The sequence below is a fragment of the Phoca vitulina genome, unplaced genomic scaffold, assembly GCF_004348235.1.
Source record: "Phoca vitulina isolate PV1807 unplaced genomic scaffold, GSC_HSeal_1.0 scaffold10, whole genome shotgun sequence".
Taxonomy (NCBI): Eukaryota; Metazoa; Chordata; class Mammalia; order Carnivora; family Phocidae; genus Phoca; species Phoca vitulina.
Window position 1 is genome coordinate 18,066,347 of NW_022589713.1, and position 22,179 is coordinate 18,088,525.

Below are 22,179 nucleotides of genomic sequence, written 5' to 3' on the forward strand. Positions count from 1 at the left end.
GCCTGAGCTACAGTACTCAGATATTTGGTCAAACGTGTCTGGATGTTGCTGCAAAGATATATCTTAGCTAAGGTTAACATTTAAATCAGTAGACTCTGAGTGAAGCAGATTACCTTTCATAATTCAAGTGGGCCTTATCCAATCAGTTGAAGATCTTAAGAAAAAAAAATGTGACCTGCCCTGAAGAAAAGGGAATTCTGTGGGCAGACACCCTGCAGACTCAAACTAAAACACCATTCTTCTCTACGTGTCCAGTCTGCCAGCCTACCCTGCAAATTTTGGACTTGTCAGCCCCCACAATTACATGAGCCAATTCCTTAAAATGTTTGTGTGTGTGTGTATTCACAAATATATGTATATATGTATATATCCATCCCCTGTTGGCTTCTCTGGAGATTCCTGAGAAAACAATCCTTCACAGGTGATGGAGGCCTGGTCTCCAGCTTGGGTACCACGCAGGGATGGTGTTGCTTTCATGGAAGGGCCACCACCTCTGGGTTCCACCTTGGGCATCATTTTCTAAAATGTATGTGTGTGCATGCACACACACACACACACACACAATACCCCCACCCTACCTGGGTAAACATTTAAGCCCTTATTCATTCCAAGATACCTGTGATAAGTCCAGACAATACATACAATTGGAAATGGGTGCCCCAAGCCAGCCCTCTCTCAGACTAATTTATAGATGGCACCGGCCTCATTATAGGTAGGCAGTTAATTAAGCATTCTGCCCCTTGCTGAGTGTATATTCTTGGACATGTGATTTCACCTCTCCAGCCTCAGCTGCTTCTTCTGGAAAATGGGAATAATGATAGTACCCATCCCCTGGGATTATTGGAGAGTTAATCCGGATAGAGTGCCTAGCACAGCTCCTGGCTACTCCTCCAAATTTAATACTATTCTCACTCACAGTATGCACACATGTTCCCACCCTCACATTTATGCACACAAAGACTATTAAACAGGGCTTGTGGTTTTCTTCATGGGATCCTCAAGAGATTCCAGACCAACTCGTATACCCACACAGGCTGACAACCCTCATTTCTTTGATTCACACTGTATCCTGGGGTACCAGACAGCTAACTCCATATGCCAGCTGACAAAAGTGAAGCAAAGGGACAGCATGCAATACACTTAATTTGGTGATGCTGCTGGGCCTAGAACCTGCAGCTCTGGGCTCCAGCTCCTGAGCACCTGCTCTACTCCCCAGGATTCTCTTGTTCCTATTGGTTCCACTCCAGCAGATGAGCATATGAGGCAGCCCATGCAGACCCAGCCCTGAGACACTGACCCGGCAGCCCCCTCCACCATGAGCAAATCCTTCCTCACTCACGTCTCACCTGAGACCCTCGTGCTCTTTCAGCTTGCCTCTTTGGGCTAAATAGGAGTTACTACCCTTGGCCAAAGCCGTGTCTAATTTGCTACCCTGTGTTCTCTTTCAAATACACAAAACCCCAGTTTCTTTCCTTTCTTCTCTCTTAAGACTTTTTTTCCAAGATTCAGCCTTACAATCTGCCCTACTCAGTATCTATCTAGAGTAGCACAAAGACATGAAGGGATTTAACTTAGAACTTTCCCTCGGCAGCCATGTCTAAAGATCTCAAAACACCAGACAAAAGAGGTTAATGTGGTGTTGGTGACCTTGTTTGAACACAGAACTGGATCCACTGGAAATATAGGATGTGTCAGAAAGATACTGATATGGGTGAGTCTTCTCTCTGCCACAAACCATATGTCCAGGGGTAACTCATTTTTTCTATGTGTGCCTCAGTTTCTCCATCTATGAAATAAATAAGTCGGATAATTTCTAAAGTCCTAAATATTTAGGATTCTCTTGACAAACAAGTGCATCCTCATATCCCCATAGACAAATGACAACTTACATCAAAAAAAAAACCAAAAAACTTGTCAAAAGTGCTATTCTTACCCCAAGCCTCTGTCAGGTATCATTAACTGGCAACAGTATTCTTTCCTTCTGAGCCAGACCCAGCCTCAGAAGCCTTTTCAACATAGCACTCCAGTAGCTACTACCAACCATCCAGCATTAATACACAAAATAAAATTTGCATTTGAAACATTCAAGATTCTGAAAGCTTGCCCCCCAGTCTAAATCCCCCAGTACTGCCCACCCAGAGTGTGGAGGCTATTGAGGTTCTGCACCCTCTGGGCTTGCATTTCAGGAGAACTCACCAGCCGCCCACAGATGGGTGGGCCATGAGGAGCGCTGGACCTGCCCTGGTCACTCTGTAACTCCCTAGAGTCAGGAACCCATGTCCTGAGCCCATTAGAGCCCTGGAAGATGTCTCAGAAGAAGTTAACTCCTAGCCTAAGGAACAAAGGGTGGGCTGAGGCATCGCAAGACCCAAGCCAGGAATGCCCAACACAACACACACACACACACACACACTCCCCAACCAGCTCAGGTATTCATACGTGCACACTCACACTCTGAGAAGCGCTCCTGGATAGAAATGACCTGCAACAGTGCCATCTAGTGGAGGCTGGGGGCTGTCCTGCCCTCAGAGGTCCCCCTGCTGAGCCCCAGAGAGATGATCTCCAGATACAGGGCAGTGAGGTTGTGGCTTCATGCCGTTGGGGCCTCCTCCCTCACCCACCCGGCCTCTTGCCTCTAGTTCCTGTCCACTTGCCTCCCCACATCCCACCCAGACTCCAGGCCGAGGAAGGGGAAGACCAAACCAAGGGCCCACGTGAGAGGTCACCAGAACAGCACTGGCCAGGATGGGGAAGGGGGAGTGGGCAGACGGAGCCACTGAAGGGAAGAGAGTGGCCAGTGTCACGTGAGCATCCCTCAGACTGGAGAGGAAAACGCAGGGTGGGTAGCAGGGTCTGTGAGGTACTGGCCACCTTACCTACATGCTATCTCTTTTAAAATGGCACAAGGGGCTGAGCAGGTTCTGAGAAGCCTTCCTCACAGGGAGGGCCCTCAAGATTAGGGGACTCACCTTGGCTGAGGCCACCAAGGTAGGCAGAGGAACCTGGCCTGAGACCCAGGTCTGTGTGACCATTGTGCCACCTCAAACATGAGGCCAATTCTGTGGGTGTGGTCATGGGGAGTGGTCTGGGCTAGAGGCCACGGTCACAGTAGTGAGGCACCCAGAGGCGGAGGACAGCCAGCACTGACACTTCTGGCACAGGGCTGGGCACACAGGTGGGAGATCTTCCTCTGCCCCAGAAATGAGCAGAGAGAAATGAACAATGATGTCCACATTGATCTCTTAGGTTGGATGGGATGGAGTGGGGTTTACAGCTCAGATCACCTCCTATCTTCCCCTCCACCTGGCTCACACTGGACCACCTCTGGCCCCACAAGAAAGTCAGAACTCCCAGCATCACCTGGGCCACTGGGAAGCTGCACAGTGGAAGGAAGCAGCCCATATCATAGTCAGGAGGTAGCATAAAAGAGAAGGATTATTTTGTTTTGGTTTTGAAAGGGATATCTCATGGCATCTGAGGGTAGAAAGTGTAGGCAGGCCTCACAGGAACTAGAGTCACATCTTCCACATCACTGGGGCCATCAAAGTGTCTCCCCGTTTCTGTCTCTGTTGCTGTCTCCCCTCCCCCACCCCCCGCAGCCCACCCCCGCTTTTTCTGCTCACTCACCTGCTTGCACACGGCCCCACCATGGCCAACCAGAACCTACCCTTGGCTCCTGACACTACTCTCCTACCAGTCTAAACACTGCCACAGCCTTTCTCTGTTTCTTAGTTCAAATCTCAAGAGAATCTGATTGGTTTAATCTAGCCTATGATTTGGGTCCTCTGGAGTCAGATGACCTTCCTTATCCAATCAGCCGTGGGCTGGCCCCAGGCGGTTGGAATGGGGAGGGTAGTAAGGGTTGGGTCATGCAACACAAACAGAGCAATGAGAATGTATGGCGTGAGGGCGCCTGGGTGGCTCAGTCGTTAAGCGTCTGCCTTCGGCTCAGGTCATGATCCCAGGGTCCTGGGATCAAGTCCCACATCGGGCTCCCTGCTCGGCGGGAAGCCTGCTTCTCCCTCTCCCACTCCCCCTGCTTGTGTTCCTGCTCTCGCTCTCTCTCTCTGTGTCAAATAAATAAATAAAATCTTTAAAAAAAAAAAAAAAGAGAATGTATGGCGTGAGAAGGGAGTGGGAGAAGAAGGAGTATGAGCCACAGATAAGTAGATAGATGGGTGAAAAGATGTTTCATGCAGCATTGTTTATACTAACAAAAAAAAAAAATCATGTTTCTCATTCACTGGTTCCAAATGTATTAATTCACTATGCATTTGCTGAGCCAGTGCTGCTTTCCAGACTCCAGAGGCAAGGAAGTCTAGCCTCAGCTCAAAACACTGTGCAATCACGGCATGGATAGAGGACCAAGCCATAAGCAGCTTCTCGAAAGGGAGGTGCGAAGGCAAAGTCTGGCAGATACCTCGAGAAAAGAAAAAAATAATAATAAATATCCAACAAATCAAATAAACTATGCCCCAGTGAGAAACCTGCAAAGCAACTAAGATGACATGAAGAGCAACAGTTATGCCCTTCCTGGGCTGGGGCAGATGACAATAGTATCAGAGCCCCTATGGGCCAGTGGCCAAGAGCATCAGATTCTGGCAGAAGAGCTGGTTCCTCTCCAGGCTTGGCAGGTCCATTCTCCCGGCTTGAACCTGCCTTTTGGCCTGAGAGCCAGCAGCCCCAGCCAACAGATACGGTGTCCTTGCCTCTACCTGAGCTTAATTCAAACCATTTCTGTCCGGCCCTAATTCAGAGCTTTTATTGGGTTTTAGGTTACTCTATATATGGCACAATAGAAATATTTTTTCAATCTTAAATTAGAAACATACCACAGGAGGATTTTTTTTTTTTAAGCTTTTTAACAACATTGCAGAGTGAAGTGTTTTCAGCCTGCAACTGAAATCTAACCAAGGTAACCTTCCACTAGAGAAACTTTGATATCAAGAGTGGCATGTGTCCTCTGGAATGTGCTTTTCTCCCCCTTTTCCAAAAGCAGTCAAATGGTCGTCTAATTAGTCTAGGGTGTGTGAGTGTTGAAAGGAAGACTACTCTGGGGGTATTCCCAGAAGGACTAGCCACAGAGATGAACACAACGAACTCACCACTCTGGCTGGCCTTTCAAATGGATATAGCCATCACCCCTATCTACTGCTATAAATTGAGGTCTGGAGAGAAGGCTGTACTCCATATGGATCAGGCCTGGATTCCTAGCTTGCCTGGCATATTTAGACACTTGTCTAAAGTTTTAAGGGGACCATTCTCATGAGAGAAGGGAGAGTGAGCTACCAGGACACAGATGGTCTGAGCCCCAGGTGGCCCAAAGTACGTAAGCTGGAAAATGCTTCTGGCAGGCCTGCTAAGAACAGCTCCTCACTGAGTACTCCTCTGGTGAACACATTTCACACTCTGAAATGAGGGGCTCCAGGAGCTCCTTGGCATTCTGGCCGTACCCCCACCGGATGTCTCAAGAATGGCCTGTTGAATGATCAAAGATTCAGGCGTATTGCTTGGCACATGGCAGAGTCCAGTCCTTTGACATTTTGGGCCCAACCAGAATTTTGGAATGAATGTAGTTGTCTCTTGGAAAGAAATCAAGGCAATGAATAAGAGGCAGCTGATAAATGCCAGAAAAAAAAATAAGACAATCATGAGAATATGCATGTATTTGTCCTATATGGGGTAATCTAACTTCCTTGAATTGTGCCAAGAAACCCTGAAATCTAAAAACCAGAGCATCACTCTCCGAGGCTGCTCTTTGTCTCTGTGAACTTCCTACCATCTCCGGGGCAGAAGAGCTGGCCCGTTTGATGCCACTGTCACCACAAGAGGGGCGATTCAAGCACAGGGCCAGAAGGACAAATCACCCCTTTGGAGAACTGGGAAAGGATGGCTGGTAGTGGTGGGACTGTGCTTGCTATCTACCCCCACGAGCCAACTGGGTGAGTGAAAAATGCCAAGTAGAATAAAAACCACCTGGCACCTCCAGGCTTTGGAGCCTGCGGTTGCACGGGGCACCTTGCCACCATCTAAGGACAAGCCCAGCCTACAGGTCTATGTGTGGCCCCTCCAATGCTGGGGCTTCCCGCACACCTGCACCCAGTGCTGGGTCGGCTCCCTGCTCCCCACTGTGGGCTGGTGGAGAGGAAGTGACCTTGGTGATGCAGGCTGCTGCCTGGTTGGAGGGAAGGGACCTTCATGTGGAAGGTGGGGAGCTGCACAAGCCATGGACCTGAATGGTGTCCCTTGGGCGCACATTACAGGATGAACTCCAAGAGGAAAAAGGTCTCTGTGGGCTGGAAAAGTGACACAGACTTTCCAGAGAGAGGCCTGGATTTGGGCCTCAAAGGACTGGCAAAAAAGGGGAAGGCATTTAAGACAGGTGGTAGAGCAAATGCTAAGACATGGAGGTGGGAATAAACAGTGTGTTTGGGGATGGCCAAAGCAGGACAAAGGGATAAGCTCTGCAGAGAAGCAGGAATAAGCAGTTTCATCCTCCCAAGTTTATTCCCTGGTATGTTCTCCTCTCCAAGAGTCCTCTAAGGTAGCTCCTTAGACCTGAAATGCCACCTGAAGAAGAGAAAGCAGGCATGGCTTCCTGGAGGAGTGCCAAGCCTCCCCGCCTCCAGCCTCCCCACCTCCCAGCCCCCAGGCTGAAGGCTTTCACAGCAACCAAAAACTGGAGAAGTCAGCTGAGCCTGTTGCCCTCTCTCCCATTTCTGGCCCCCACAATCTCGGGTAGGAGCTTCTACTATTGATAACCCCAAGAACAGGCTCAGTCTGCCCTGCCTTGGGACATGGGGGTCAGAGTGAGCTCTGGGCCTTGGCACGGCCCCCAAGGCAGGGCAGGTTGAAATTCAGACTGGGGCCGGCCCCCTGCCTGCCCTCAGCCTTGGGAATATCACTCCATAAATCTGGAAGCCCGGGGAGCCTCGCTGTGTTAGAGGGTGGTGGCCGGGCAGCGTTGGGCCCCCTGAGTCGGGGTCTGGTGCCAGGCTGGCTGGCTTTCAGCGGACCTCTGGAAATGGAAAAGGTCACAGGCTCTTCTTGTCTGAAGTGGCCCGCTGCAGGGAGAGCGGCCATCCAGGTTCTGGGCCCCTGCCTGGTCTTCAGGCTTCTCTGCAGCATCAGTCTCCCTTAACCAGCCTCAACCGGCATGTTTGTGAACACAGCTCATGTCCTCCTGCTCACTCTCTCCTACCTCCTCCCCTTTCAGCAGAAAGAGACCCTTGGGGCATTCATCCCATCGGCACCTCCCCTGCCGGGCTTCCTAGTGGAGGATGTTCAGGCCAGCAACTCCACCTTCTCCCCCTGGGCCCCAGGCAGAGACTGCCACATCCCACTGCATGTGGTGAAGGAGAAGAGGACTGGGGCCCAGTCTCACTCAACGCGGAGCCTCAGTGACCAGCACAGGAAGTGGGAAGTGACCATGACCTAGACTAGCCCCAACACAATGTATCTTAGAAAGCTGCTGCCCCTGTGGGTGTATAATAAAGGGTGGACAGGTTCCCACTGCCTGTCATGGTCCTAGTTCATGCCTGTTGTACCTGTGCAATTCACTCTCAAAAGTATTCCAGCTGAGATGAGCAATTATATGGCTACCCTGTTTTGCCACCTTCAAGGCTAGTGAGTGGTCAAGACAAGATTCAAACCCAGACCTGGCTTCAAATACCAAGTTTATCCACTCAGACGTGAAGACCAACAAAGGCTTAAGGAGGACAGATGGCAAAAAATCGGGATGGTAGGGTCACTTTTTGATAGAGTAGCCTACAAGCAGCACAACCAAGAAGGAGGGTCTTGGAAGGATCTGGAGAAGGTGACGGGGCCACAGGCTGTGACAGACAAGCAGAAGAAGGAAGCGTGTGTGCAGAGGTGACAGGCAGTCTGATCCTCAGGGCTGGAAGAACGTCTCAGCCTCAGAGACTCCACCAGGGACCCCCGACTGAACACTCATATGGCTGTGAAGAAGACCGATTGTCTACAATGCCTCCATTTTGGCTTGAATGGAGCTTTGATCTCCATGGGGTCTGGATGTCTAGGACAGCTATCAAAGCCAGGCATGGGGCGTCAGACAAGTCCTTAAAAAGCCCCTGGGCAGGCGGAGGACAACTCATTCTCCCTCTGAAGCAGCAGGGACATGTGCTGGACCGGGGCCCGGGCAGACCAGGGCAGAGTGTATGGCCTGGGCATTTAGGGAGGTCTGCCACAGCCTCTTTGGGGGACAGTCAGCAGCAGCACCAGGAGCTTGGGCATTAACCCCCAGAGGCCTGCAGACATGGGTCACTGTGTGGGCTCCCCAAGGCAGGGGCATGGCGCCTGCAGGACTGGGCACAGGCGGGAGGCCTTGGCCTATAAGGGGTGTCACAGAGCCCAGGAAGGCCTGCAAGCCAGGACATCCTCTCTGGCTAGCCCTGTTCCTTCTCCTCTTAAAGTTTAACTCCTCTGGAAGGTCTTCCCAAATCCTCCTCTGGAGTGGGATTAGGATCACCTCGATTTAATTAGGACCCCCCCGTCATACCATGTCACAGAGAATCTGCATTATTACTTCCTTCAGGGAATTTATCACAATTTGTAAGTAGAAGTGTGTTTGCTCATTATCTGATTTTCTCCACTACAGGAATATCACACTAAAAGCTCTGTAAGGGTAGGACTGTGGCTGTTTGATCCATCCAGATATCCCCATTGTCTAGCACACAAAATAAATATTTGTAAAGGAGCTAAATGTATGAATACATGACTGAAAGTCCACCATTAGAACATTATCAACGTCCTTTCACTTCTTCAATTAACCAGCCTTTATTGAGCATCTGTTTGCCAGACCCAAAGTTAGAAAAAGTAGGGTTTAAAAAAAAAATCTGGGGCACCTGGGTGGCTCAGTTGGCTAAGCATCTGCCTTTGGCTCAGGTCGTGATCTCCTGGGGTTGAGCCCCACATCACATGGGGCTCCCTGCTCAGCGGGAAGTCTGCTTCTCCCTCTCCCTCTGCTTCTCCCCATCCTGCCCCCGATTCGTGCTCTATCTCACACTCTCAAATAAATGAAAAATAAAACCTTAAAGAAAAAATAATAGTCTTTTATAATACAAATACCCACTGGAGAGTTAAATTCTAAGATATTATCAGTTGTCACATACTGGTGAGAATGTGTTTGGCCTGTTGGTTTCCAGAGTGATAGCTAGTTCAGAGAGGGGCTTGGAGGATGCTGCTGGCAGAAGGAAGAAAGAGGACTGTGGATCTGGGGAGATGGAAGAAGAAGATAAGCCTGCAAAGGTGACAGTCAGGGAGCCTGGGGAATGAGTGGGAGAGTGCCAAGAGGCTGGGTTGGGTACACAAAGGGTGATCCTGCACAAAAGATCCCTTTCACCTGGACGTGACATTGCTCAGTACGGCCCCTGTGTTATATTTTGTATACATCAGCCTAATTAACCCTCATAGCAACACCAAGAGGTGAGCAGAGTTATAGCATTTTACAGAGGAGGACGCTGAGGCCAGAGGGGCAAGTAACCTGCCAGAGGACACACAGATAATTGAGAGGCAGAACCTGGATTCAAACACAGGCTTATTGACTCCAACCCTTCCCCGGCCCAAGGCTGCTTCCACCACAGGCCCCGTCCAGACTCTCTGCATGTGGGGATTTTCATGTCAGTAATTATAGGCTACAGTACAGCTTCTGACACCGGCTGAAGGAAAGTACGCTCAGCTTTCACCACAGAGAGCGGGAGGGGGCTGCCACCTCCCACGCTAATCTTGCCAGTCAAGGCCCCAGGCCTTGCTTCACAACTAAAAGACCTTGAGAATAAAGAGGCCCAGCTGAAGATAGTAGGAAGTTCACACACTTTCCCTTACTGCTCTTCCCAGCTTGGGACAGTGGCCAGAGCTCATCACCAGCCATGTCAAAACCAAAGGACCCTGGGAGTGGGGGGGAGATCCCAAAGTAGAGGGCAGGGCCTGGGGCCCTCTTGGGCAGAGAGGGAAGGTAGCCTAGAGGAACTCCATGTAGTGAATAACAGCCCCTCCACTCCACTCCCTCCACAGCACTCTCGCCCCCTCCCCAACCCCACCAGCCACACAGAGGGGGCTCTAATGGGCTGGGCAGCGACAGGACAGGGGAGCTCTCTCCTGCCTTGCGTCCAGCCCGCCGCCCCTCCCCCCGCACTGTCTCCAGACGGGAGTGTTTGACAGAGCGGGGGGGAAGGCCAGGCCTGGGCTCCCAGAGGGGCTGTCGGGATGCAGGCGAAGCAGGTGGAAGGCTCAGAGAAGAAACTGGAGCTCAGTGAAGTTAACCTGGACATGAGGCCGTGCAGCCAGCAAGGCCAGACCCCCCATTTTACTGCCGAAGAGACCGAGGCCAGACAGGGAGAGGCTTTGCTCTGGGCCACAGAGTGATGGAGGGCTGTTCTGAGGCTGGCTTTCCAGGCCTGCATCTCTGCTCCATACCTGCCGGCTCTCTGCCCTTAGGCCACCTGTGCTCTGTCTCCTCAGCTGTACAATGGGGGCAGTGCTGTGCCTTCCTCCGGGGACTGCTGGCAGGATTAAACAGGCCCGCTCTCGGTAGTACACCGCAAGGCTTCATCCAGGACGTGCTCCTCCTCTTTCTGTCTGTGCAGGATCGCCCCTTCCCCCAACGCACGCGACCCCTGGGCTTCCAGCAAACACCTCTATGGATTGATTCTTGCTTCTGTCACAACTTGACGGCGGTGTATGGGATCAAGTTCCAGCTCTCATCCCCATTCCCCCATTTCCACGATGAGCTGTCACACCCAGAGGGTGTGATCGGGCACAGAGACCATCCGGGACTTGCTTTAGGTCACCCCAGCAGGCTGGTGCCAGAGATCAGATCAGGGTACTAGCAGAGCAGACCTATTAACAGAATAATCCCTGATTTGGAAATCAAATTGGCTTGAATCCCACTTCAAGCTCTGGCTTTACCACTTACAGCTGTGTGACCTTGGGCAGGATACTTAACCTCTCTGAATATCCGTTTCTTCCGAAAAATGAGGTGATCCCTTTCTCCCAGAGTAGAAGTGAGGTTGGTAAAAGATCCCTGGATGTAAAGTGTTCAGGTGTGGTATGAGGCATTTGGAGGGACTCAGCGGCTTCCTGCCCTCAAGTCCCCTAAAGAAGCCAGAGGGCGGTGACACATTAAAAGGCATTAAGCACCAGGAAGGCTCAGTTCTAGGGTGTCCTGAGAAGAGCAGCAAGAAGGTAGAAAACCACACAGAAGCTTGTTGTTAAAGACAAAGAAAAATATGATTAAGCAGGCCCGAGAATGTTGTAATAAAAGAATGAAAATATTTTCCTTACCAGGGCATTTGTATGTCAACAGCTAATGGGGGTGGGAGAAGCCGCCACAAGGCCATCAGGCAGGGCCAAAGGCACCCCATGAGGATCCACTACCCGGCCCCAGCAGGCCACCTGGCTGAGGGAGGCCTTTCCAGGGTCTCAGTTCTCCAGCCTGTGAAATGGAACTGCCCAGTCTGGACTCAGTCTGGCCATGGCGCCTTTCTTTTCTTTTCTTGTTTAAGTAGAAGTTGTATATACTCGAGGTACACAATATGATGATTTGACACACATATACATAGTGAAATGATTATTAGAGTCAAGCTAATTCACATAGCTTCTCACAGAGTTATGTGTGTGTGAGGTGAGAGCACCCGAAATCTACTCTTAACAAATATCCTGTATTCAATACAGTATTTTCAACTCGAGTCACCACATTGTACCTTAGCTCTCTGTAGAATTATTTATTCTCTATAACCGCAACTTTGTATCCTTTGACCAGGCCATTTCCTCTACCCCAGCCCCTGGTAACCACTGGTCTACTCTCTGCTTCTATGAATTTGACTTTTTTAGATTCTACATATAAGTGAGATCATGCAGTAGTTTTCTTTCTGTGTCTGGCTTATTTCACTTAGCATAATATCCTCCGGGTCATCCGTGTCATTGCCAATGACAAGATCTCCCTCTTTTCTAAGGCTGAATAATATTTCATTGTATATATGCCATCATTTCTTTATCCATGTATCTGCAGCTCCTTTCTATCTGCCTTCCTTTGGTAAACTGGAGGGCAGCAGCTGTAATGACCCCCTCAAGGTCGGGGGAGGGAGCTGATGCCTTGAAGTCAGGCTCAGAAAGGTTAGGGATTTCTCCTGAGGTCACATAGCTAAGAGTGTGTGGTGAGGCCAGAGAGAAGCCTGCAGAGTCCCGCTCTGCCACACGCGTCCCTCCAGCGGGGCTCTGCATTCATCTACTCCGGCCCTGAGAGCCGCACGCCCTCCGGCCTGCCTAGGGCCAAGCACACTCAGCACCTCCGATCCCACCCTCCCACTCAAAGGCGGCCCAGCTGGTCCTGTCAGCTCTGCCCCTCTCCCCGCACCCAGACACAACATGTGGGAATTCGCTTTGGGGCTCTCCTCACCCCTGCTCCTCTCTGCTCCAGCCACCACGATGGGTTTCCCAGTCTCGGATTCCTGGCCTCCCTCTCGTCTTCCCTTCTCCTTGTTGCCAGCCTCGTCCAACTTGCCTCACCTGATCCCTGGGTCGCGGCAAGCACCCTCCTGACCTAGCACATTCTTTTCACTGCTTCCAAATGCCCCCACACAATCCACTTCTGAGGAATACCACAGGCTTCTTCCCTCTCCTTGGATTTTTTTTTAATAAAGTTTCAAGTTTTTATTTACGTTCTAGTTAACATATAGTGTAATAACTACTCAGGAGTAGAATTTAGTGAGTCATCACTTACATGTAACACCAGGTGCTCATCACAACACCTGCCCTCTTAATTGCCCATCCCCCATCTAGCCCATCCCCCACCCACCTCCCTCCAGCAACCTTCAGTTTGTTCTCTGTCATTAAGAGTCTCTTATGTAATTGAACATAAAATAAAAATAAACAAATAAACAAATAAAATTTTTTTAAAAAGAGTCTCTCTTATGGTTTGCTTCCCTCTTTTTTTCTTTCCCCTATGTTTATCTGCTTTGTTTCTTAAATTCCCCGTGTGTATCCCCTCTCCTTCTGCCCAAAGCCCCACTCCAGTCACCCAGAGCCCACGTCCAAACCCTGGTTGTTCTGACCCTTTCCACTACACCATGCCACCCCCCCCATCCAAGTCCTCTGGGAGGGGTTATGCTAAAGCCTCACTCCCAGGGGGTCGCCAGCTATGGTTTGAGGAGGACTGGCCAGTTCCACTCAGGTCCAGGAGTAGCTGCCAGTGCTAGGGAAGGTCTCCCAGAAAACTTGCCAAGCAGCGGCTAGGAGGTGGGGGGATGGTGAGGGCAGGAACCGGCTGGAAGCTGCCCATCTGATTGCAGGACACAACACTCCCTTCCTCTCTCTGCAAGGGGCTGGCAGAAATTAGCAGCTCGTGGGCAACACTCTCAGGGCCACAGTGGGAGTGGCTATGAGAAAGGCAACAGCCTGCTTCCACCACGCATGCCACGTCATGGTGAGCCCAGGCTGGGGGGCAAGCTCCCTGAGCAGCTCTACTGTTTGTCCTCCCTATTTGGAGACATTCTGTTGCTGTGCAGGTTGGGAACTGATGCAATACACAAGCAATGAGATTTTCCTGAACCACAGCGGCCACTGAGAAAAACTGCCCAGGCCCAGGCCCTGCGGCTCAGAGCTGGGCCTCTGACTACTTGCGGCAGATACAAACAGAAGCAGACTCCTGTGCCGCACAGCAGTCTGGATCTCCAGGAAGCCCGCTGTAGAACCTGTGGTCCACCCCAGCAGGAATCAGCATCCCTGCCATGGTTCTCAGCTACTGATTATCACTGTGGACCAGGCCGTGTGCTGAGCACTGAAGATCCAGATGCAAATGAGAGGTGGGCACCACTTCCGTGAAGCTCAGGCTGGTGAAGGAGGAGAGTCAGGGTGAACAGCCCGGAGTCTGTGAGTGCCTGTCAGTGGGCTAGAGATGTACATCACTGAGCCTGCTGCCCCCAGCCCCCTTCCACGGGACTCTGCCACGGCAGACCCTCTGCTGCCTGGGCTGCCAGTCAGTTTACAGCATTTTGCTATAGCAGCTCACATGGACCAAGACAGAAAGGTTATAAGCTGAAGGACAGGAAAGGATATACCACGTACTTAATAACCTAAAGAGTAGTGTGACTGTACTATTATTAGTCAGCAAAAACCTTAAGGCAAAAAGTATTACTAGAAAACAGGAGAGCCAGTTCATGGTGACAAAAGGTTAGGTTCATCAAGATGATAAAATAGGGCCACCTGGGTGTCTCAGTCATTAAGTGTCTGCCTTTGGCTCAGGTCATGATCCCAGGGTCCTGGGATCGAGCCCCGCATCGGGCTCCCTGCTCAGTGGGGAGCCTGCTTCTCCCTCTCCCACTCCCCTGCTTGTGTTCCCTCTCTCGCTGTCTCTCTGTCAAATAAATAAATAAAATCTTAAAAAAAAGACAATAAAATAACTCTAAATTTATATGCAGTTAATAATATGCCCTTAAAACATGTAATTTGCTGTCAAAGATGGGCAAATCTACAAAGAAAAGAAATTCTCAAAATGAGAGATTTAATCATCAGTAGCTGTTAAGGAAAGCAGATAAAAAAATCAATAAGGATAAAGAATATTTTAGCAACATTTAACTAAGGGGCAATTAAAGAACAGTGCACCCAACACCTGCAGAATAAAAATTATTTTCAAGTACATACAAAAATGATAAAATCGGGGGCCTGGGTGGCTCAGTTGGTGAAGCGACTGCCTTCGGCTCGGGTCATGATCCTGGAGACCCAGGATCAAGTCCCGCATCGGGCTCCCTGCTCAGCAGGGAGTCTGCTTCTCCCTCTGACCCTCCCCCCTCTCATGTGCTCTCTCTCTCTCAAATAAATAAATAAAATCTTTAAAAAAAAAAATGATAAAATTAACATACAATGGGCCATGAAACAAATCTCAATGAACTGAAAAGTACTGAAATCATAATAGTATGTTCTCTAACTATATGTAATTAAGTTAAAATCAGTAACAACAACAACAAACTCTAAAATACATTTATATGTCTGGAAATTAAGGGATATATTTTGAAATGACCAGTGGATCAAAGAAGTCCCAAGAGAAAATAGACAATCATTTGAAGCGAAGTGAAGTGAAAACTACTTCACCAAATTTTGTCAGATACAGATAAAGCAGTGCTTAGAGGAAAACTCATAGCCACAAATGCCCATGTTTGTAATGAAAAAAGTAAAAATGAGTGAACTAAGATTGTCCTCAAGAAGTTAGCAAAAGAGATTTAGGGGAGATGACAGTGGTGAGAGAATAGTTTTTTCATATTCCCAGATCCCCCTATCAAAACAGGAAGTGCTTAGTTAGCAAAACTAAAAACTTATGGACCTTTACAACAGAAATAGATGATAAGACCTAAATAAATGAAGAGGTATCCCATGTTCATGGATTGGAAGTCTCAACATTATTAAGATGGCAATTGTTCCCAAATTGGTTTATAGATTCAACAGAATCCCAATCAAAATCTCAGAAGGATATTTTTTAATAATTTGCCAAGCTGGTTCTAAAATTTATAAGGAAATGCAGGATGACCTAGAATAGTCAAACAACTCTGAAAGAGAAGAACAAAGTTGGAAGACTTATACTCCCTGATATTAAGACTTATTGGAAACTATAGTAATAAAGACAGAATGGCATTGGCATATGGACATACAGGTCAATAGAACAGAATAGAAAATCCACAAATAGATGCACATATATATGGCCAAGGTTTTTGACAAAGGTGCCAAGATAATTGGATAGAGGAAGAAAATCTTTTTCAACAAATGGTGCTGGAGAGATCATATAGCCAGAAAAAGGCAGAGCAGGAATCAGAATGCAAGTCTGTCCAGCTCCAGATCCCACAATCTAGACACTGTCGAACAAGGCAGGAAACTAGAGAAGAGGTAGCAAAAAGGAGGGGGGGTAGATAGAGCCCTCTAGTCCACCCTGTCCCTCACCAAAAAGTATGGAGGAGCACCTCACCCCTAGGAAAGGGAGAATCTCAACATACACATCAAAGTTGTGTCATGAGAAATGATCAGGATCAGCAGCAGGGAAGGTGTGCTTGTCCTGGAGATATTGTTTCCCAAGACCAACAGAACAAGCTGCCTCCTGGGGTAGACCAGAGAAGAGCCTGGGCCTCGGAGGCCCTTGGAAGGGTGGGCATATAAGAGCAGAGGGAAAGAGGAGAAGAGAGGAAAGGCCAGAGAAGGAAGGTGGGCTCTGAGGTGGGCCCTACAGAAGGAATGCTGCTCAGTGATTGATTCCAGAACCCAAGCCCTCACTTTATGGGTATAAAAATGGGCGCAGAAAGAAGAAGAAACTTAAAGGAGGCTGCATAGCCATGTGGCAGATCTAGGATTCAAATTTAATACATGTTTCTCCACAAATACAGCTAACTATGGTAAGTGGGGGCCTTCCTGGGAAATGGGGACAGATAGCCCCTGTGACTGCCATGTGGAGGGTGGCGATTTCAAAATTCCAGCAGAGGTTCCTGTTTCCCCTTTCCCCAGGGCCCCAGGCGAATGAAACTTCCACCTGTAACCCACCATGTGACCTTCCTCACTTGACAGCTTGCTCAGGAGCTCAGGGCAATCCCCTAGACCTACACACACCCCAGGGCTCTGCAGGTCCAGCTCATGTCCCTCAGGCTGAGTGGCCAGGCCAGGATACTACTGCCCTGCCTCTGCTCTTAGTGAGCCCCTGCCCTGAATCTGACAAGGAGGGTCCAGCCTGAGGACTCAGACTGCTTAGGGAGGCTGCCCAGCCAGCAAGTCTTTGACTGCCCCTCCAGGCCCCAACAGTAGATGGTTCTCTCTTTGCTAGCACATGAAGGAGTCTTGCCAGCCCAGGAACACCAAGAGGTTAAGTTTAGAGCTGGCATGCACTAGTTGAGCAAAGCACTAGATAGCCTTCCAGTACCCATAGTTTGAGCCTTTTCACATCAGTCTGACCAGTAAATCCACTGCAGGCTTGATGTGCCAGGGCATGGCTCATGTCAAACAAGAAAATGATCTCTCCCAACACCCACCTCATTTGGGCTCCCCCGATTGCACCCCTAAGAAAGCCTGACCATGAGACTGACCCTTCTCCTCAGTCTCTCCCATGGGCCTGGGGGCTCCCAAGGGCAGAAACCCACTGGAATTCAACCCTAATTCCCAGCAACCAGCCCCGCCATAGGAACTCAGTTGATGTTTGCCAAATAATCATTACACTTAAGACTGCATTCTGAGACCCTCTTTTTGCAAAAGTTTTATAATTTTTTATTGATGTTGGTAAGGTAATTTATTTTCCATTCTTCCTAGTTTCATGATATACACTTCCTTTAACAGAAAACACAAACCTTGCCTCAGCCAAGCTAAATGGAAAAAGAGGTTGCCATGCTTTGGCCAAGCCAGGGTCACTAGCTGGGGGACCTGAAATTCCTGAAGCTGGAGCTGTGGAGGTAGCTTCCCCAAGCAGTGGGAAAGAGGGAGGAATTCCTGCAGCTGGGGGCTGAGGATTGGGGTGGGAGGAGGGATAGGATAAAGAAAGTGGGAGGAAGCCAGGAAGCAGGGGAATCTAAAGCAGGAGGGCTGTGCCCCTGCCCACCTGACCTGACCTGCTCTTCCTCCTTCATCTTTGCCTTTCCCTCAACCCTCCACCCAACCACACAGCATGCTCTGAACCTGCCACCTCCTGAATATTCTCAGATCTTCCACCTCTCTCCGCCACCTGGTCCCAGACACTGTTCTCTCTCCTATGAACCAGTTCAAGTGCAGGCTCCATACAGGCCAGACAGATCTCTTAAGAACAAGTCTTATCACACACGCCCCTGCTTGAAAGCTTTCAGTAGCTTTCCACACACCTTGAAAATACCCAAACTTCCTTTGCTGACTGGTTGCACACGACCTGGTCCCTGCCCACCTCCACCCACCCATCTTGCATTCTCTTTTCCAGACCCCATGCAAGCCTTCTCTCAGTTCCCCAGACACACCAAGCTTTCTGTCTTTGAGACTTTTGTGCCACTCCTGCCCAAGGAACACTGACCACATCTGGTTCATCATTCTCACCTCAGCTGGATCTGTGCCAGCCACTTAATCTAAAGCACAGTCCCCCGATTGTTTCATTCCTAGTTCCTATCAAAACATGTAATAAGGGGCGCCTGGGTGGCTCAGTCATTAAGCGTCTGCCTTCGGCTCAGGGTCCTGGGATCGAGCCCAGCATCAGGCTCCCTGCTCAGCTGGAAGCCTACTTCCTCTCCCACTCCCCCTGCTTATGTTCCCTCTCTTGCTGTGTCTCTCTCTGTCAAATAAATAAACAAAATCTTTTAAAAAAAACGTGTAACGATGTTGCTTATGTTTGTTTACTTGGTTAATGGTCTCCCACATAAGAAGGTAAGCTCTATAAGGCAGGAACCGTGTTTCTCATCTTTACCACCACATCCCAGCACTGACTCATCACCTCCCATACAGCAGATGCCGCAAGACCAAGGATTTGGTGCTGAGGGAAAGGTGGCAGAGACTCTCCTACTGCCCTGTGAAAAATCACCATGAGGTTACACCCACTGCAGCCCCCACCACTACCCCCGAAGTCCAGGGAAGCTAGAAAAAGATACAGACACTGTGGTCATGAGGCAGGCAATGTTACACAGCAGGGATGAGAACCAAAAGCTGGAAAGAGAAACATTCCAGGAGGGTAGAGAGAAGCCCTAGAAGTCAGCTCCAGGAGAAGACACCTGACCCACCCAAACGATCCCCCAATCCACAAGTCCACATTTATGATTGCACCTTAGGCCAGAGGAGTGTGGGGCCAAAATGGGAGCATTTTTAATGTTCTCCTGCTCTCAAATGGGGCAATTCATGGGCAACGAGGGCAGAATCTGGGCAGCCAAAAGAAACGGGCTTCTGTATAAATGGGTATAATACCTATCTCAGCAGATCACTGTGAAGATTAAATGCTATAATATATAGAAAGCAGCTAGCACCTTACCAGGCATAGAGTAGATGCTCTTAATCCCATCCTCCCATTCCCCCACCTCCCAAGAAGAAAGACTGGGGACACATGCTGCATGATCCCTCTCCCTGCCTCCTCCACGTCTACCCTAAACTGTGATATCTGGGTGGGAAACAGCTTCGGGCTGCAGATGCTATGACAGCGTTGCTTAAATTGAATTACACTGAAATCAGAGAAGGCTTCAGCTCTCCCAGGGAGTTCAGAAGTGTTCACCCTGAGAGTAACTGCACACTGCCACAGGAAAAGGCATTCAAGTTGATAAGAAGTCATTCGGATCACCATCTAAGGCAGCTTTGGCCTTTGAAATAAACTCATTCCTTATTAGCACACACTTGGGATTTCTAGGACTGAATATTATTTCTATTACACAAAGCCCATTTTGAAGACATTTTTTTCATGTTGTCAGGGTCCTATGTAATTTCATCTCTCCACAGTGTTACTCTTCCACATATATAGAGCCATAGGTCCTGATGAGAAAGGAAAAGAGACAGAAAATGAGCAGGAGTCATTGATCCAACCAGAGTTAAAATCAGGGCACTAGTACATATGATGGACAACAGGATTGAGAGCCTGCTAGCCATAAAACAGTGTTTAGACTTTTCCTGAAAGCAACAGGAAGCCACTGAAGCCAAATCAGGATTTAAAATAGGAAGTGACTGATAAATTGTCTTTTTAGAACACTCACTTTCATTATAATGTAAAAGATAGACATGGAGTTGGAGGGTAAGGAAGAGTAGTGAAGAAACTATTCAATAGAGGGGCACCTGGGTAGCTCAGTCAGTAAGCCCCTGACTCTTGATTTTGGCTCAGGTCATGATCTTGGGGTGGTGAGATCAAGCCCAAGTCAGGCTCTGTGCTGGGCGCGGAGAACCTGCTGAAGATTCTCTCTCACTCCCTCTGCCCCTCACCCCGATGTGTGCATGCTCTCTCTCTAAAAAAAAAAAAAGAAAGAAAGAAACTATTCAATAGACAATAATACTGTACTATAAACATGTAATGTGATAAAAATTGTCACAATGGCAATCATACTACAATGCATAAATGTATCAAAGTGACACACTGTATACCTTAAATTTATACAATGTTTTTTTAAAAAAGATTTTATTTATTTATTTGAGAGAGAGACAGAGAGAGACAAGTGAGAAGAGGGGCAGAGAGAGAAGACTACCCGCTGAGCAGGAAGCCTGACACGGGGCTTGATCCCAGGACACTGAGATCATGACCTGAGCCAAAGGCAGATGCTAAACCAATTGAGCCACCCAGGTGCCCCAAATTTACACAATGTTACATGTCAAATTTATCCAAAAAATTTGGAAAGAAAAAAATTTTAATTAAAAACTTGCATAAATGAAATGTTTCAGATCATGCTTTCAAAATATTTTATAATATTTTATAATAAATTTTTAAACATAAAAAGAAACTATTCAAACATTTATCCAATTTAGATATGATACCCCCAAAATACAAAAGATAAAAGAAAAAAGTAGGAAAACTGAACATAAAAATTAAAAACTTCTGTGCCTCAAAGGACAACTTGAAGAAAATGAAAAGACAAGCCACAGAATGGAAGAAAATATTTGCAAATCATGTATCTGATAAGAGACTTTCCTCAAGAATATAAAAAGAACTCTTACAACTCGACAACTCAACAATAAAAAGACAAATAACCCAATTAAAAACTGGGCAAGGGACTTGGATAGACATTTCTCTACAGAAGATGTACAAATGACCAATAAGCACATGAAAAGATGCTGATCATCATTAGTCTTTAGGGAAATGCAAATCAAAACCATAATGGGATTTACTTCACACCCACTAAGAGGTTATAATCAAAAAGAAAAATGACAAGTATTAGTGAGGATATAGATTAATTGGAACCCTCATAAATTGCTGGTAGGAATGTTAAATGGTGCAATCACTTTGAAAAACAGGTTGGCAGGTCCTCAAAAAAGTTGAACAAAGAGTTACCATATAATCCAGTAATTCTACTCCATTCCACCTGAGAGAACTGAAAGCGTATTTTCACACAAAGACCTATACAAAAATGTTCATAGCAGCATTATCCATAATGGCCAAACAGTGGAAACAATCCAAATGTGTATCATACTGATGAATGGAAAACATTGTGGTAGATCCATACAGTAGAATATTACACAGCCATAAAATAGAATGAAATACTGATACATAGTACAACATGGATGAATGTTGAAAACATAATGCTAAGTGAGAGAAGCCAGTCACAAAAGATCCCATATTGTATTATCTCTTTATATTAATGTCCAGAATAGACAGAAAGTAGATTAGTGTTTGCCTGTGACTGAGGGGAGGAGGGAATGTGGAGTGACTGCTAACAGGGATGGGTTTTTTGGTGAGGGGTGGATAAAAATGTTCTGGAATTAGTGTTAATTGACTCATGACTTTGTGAATATACTAAAAACTACCAAATTGTACACTCTAAAAGGGTGAACTTTATGGTATGTGAATTACATCTCAAAGCTGTTATTAAAAAATAAAAAACATTCACTCAATAAATAAATCTCCAGGCACTGTTCTAGGCAGTGAGGGAACAGTGAACAAAACTGACACAAATTCCTGCTCTCATGGAGCTAACATTCCAATGGAATAATCCTAATGAGAGATCATGAGGGTCTTAATAAATTAATGGCAGAGAAGTAGATGGATTTAAGAGAGGTTCTGAAGCAACAATCAAGATGGCATGCTGACCAACTGGGACAGGAGGGATGTCTGAGATCACCCTCTTCCAGGTCCCACAGTAATTCCTATTGCCATGCCCCTGGCCACCAGGATCACTGTTCCTCACTTTAAAAGCCCTGGAAAATTGGACAAAGTGCTCTTTATAAACCAGAAATTTCAGGGATCTCTGAAAGATAAAAGACAGAGAAGATATGGTTTGAAAGAGAAAACTCAACCTTGAAAGGATTTGGTGCATAAAAGCAGACAGGACCCTAAGCCTACTCAAACCTCAGCAGTGATGGACCCCAAGAACAGGAGAGTGTTGGGAGAGAGCTCTCCATGGGTCTCCCACATTTCTGCATGTCTTATAAACAGAGACACTGACAGCTTTTGTTCCAGACTATCCTAGTCAAACAAAGGATGCTTGAATAGAGAATAGCCTTAGAAGACAGAGATAGTGTCTCCCTCCAGGAACAGAGAGCAAGTTTGGTTGCTGTCCAGTA

The 22,179-nt window shown here is 47.9% G+C and overlaps 1 pseudogene; it reads left to right on the forward strand.

The window, feature by feature from the left end:
- Positions 1-7,738: 7,738 nt before the first annotated feature.
- The window catches only part of LOC116635226, a 29,432-nt pseudogene continuing 14,991 nt past the window's right edge, over positions 7,739-22,179 (forward strand).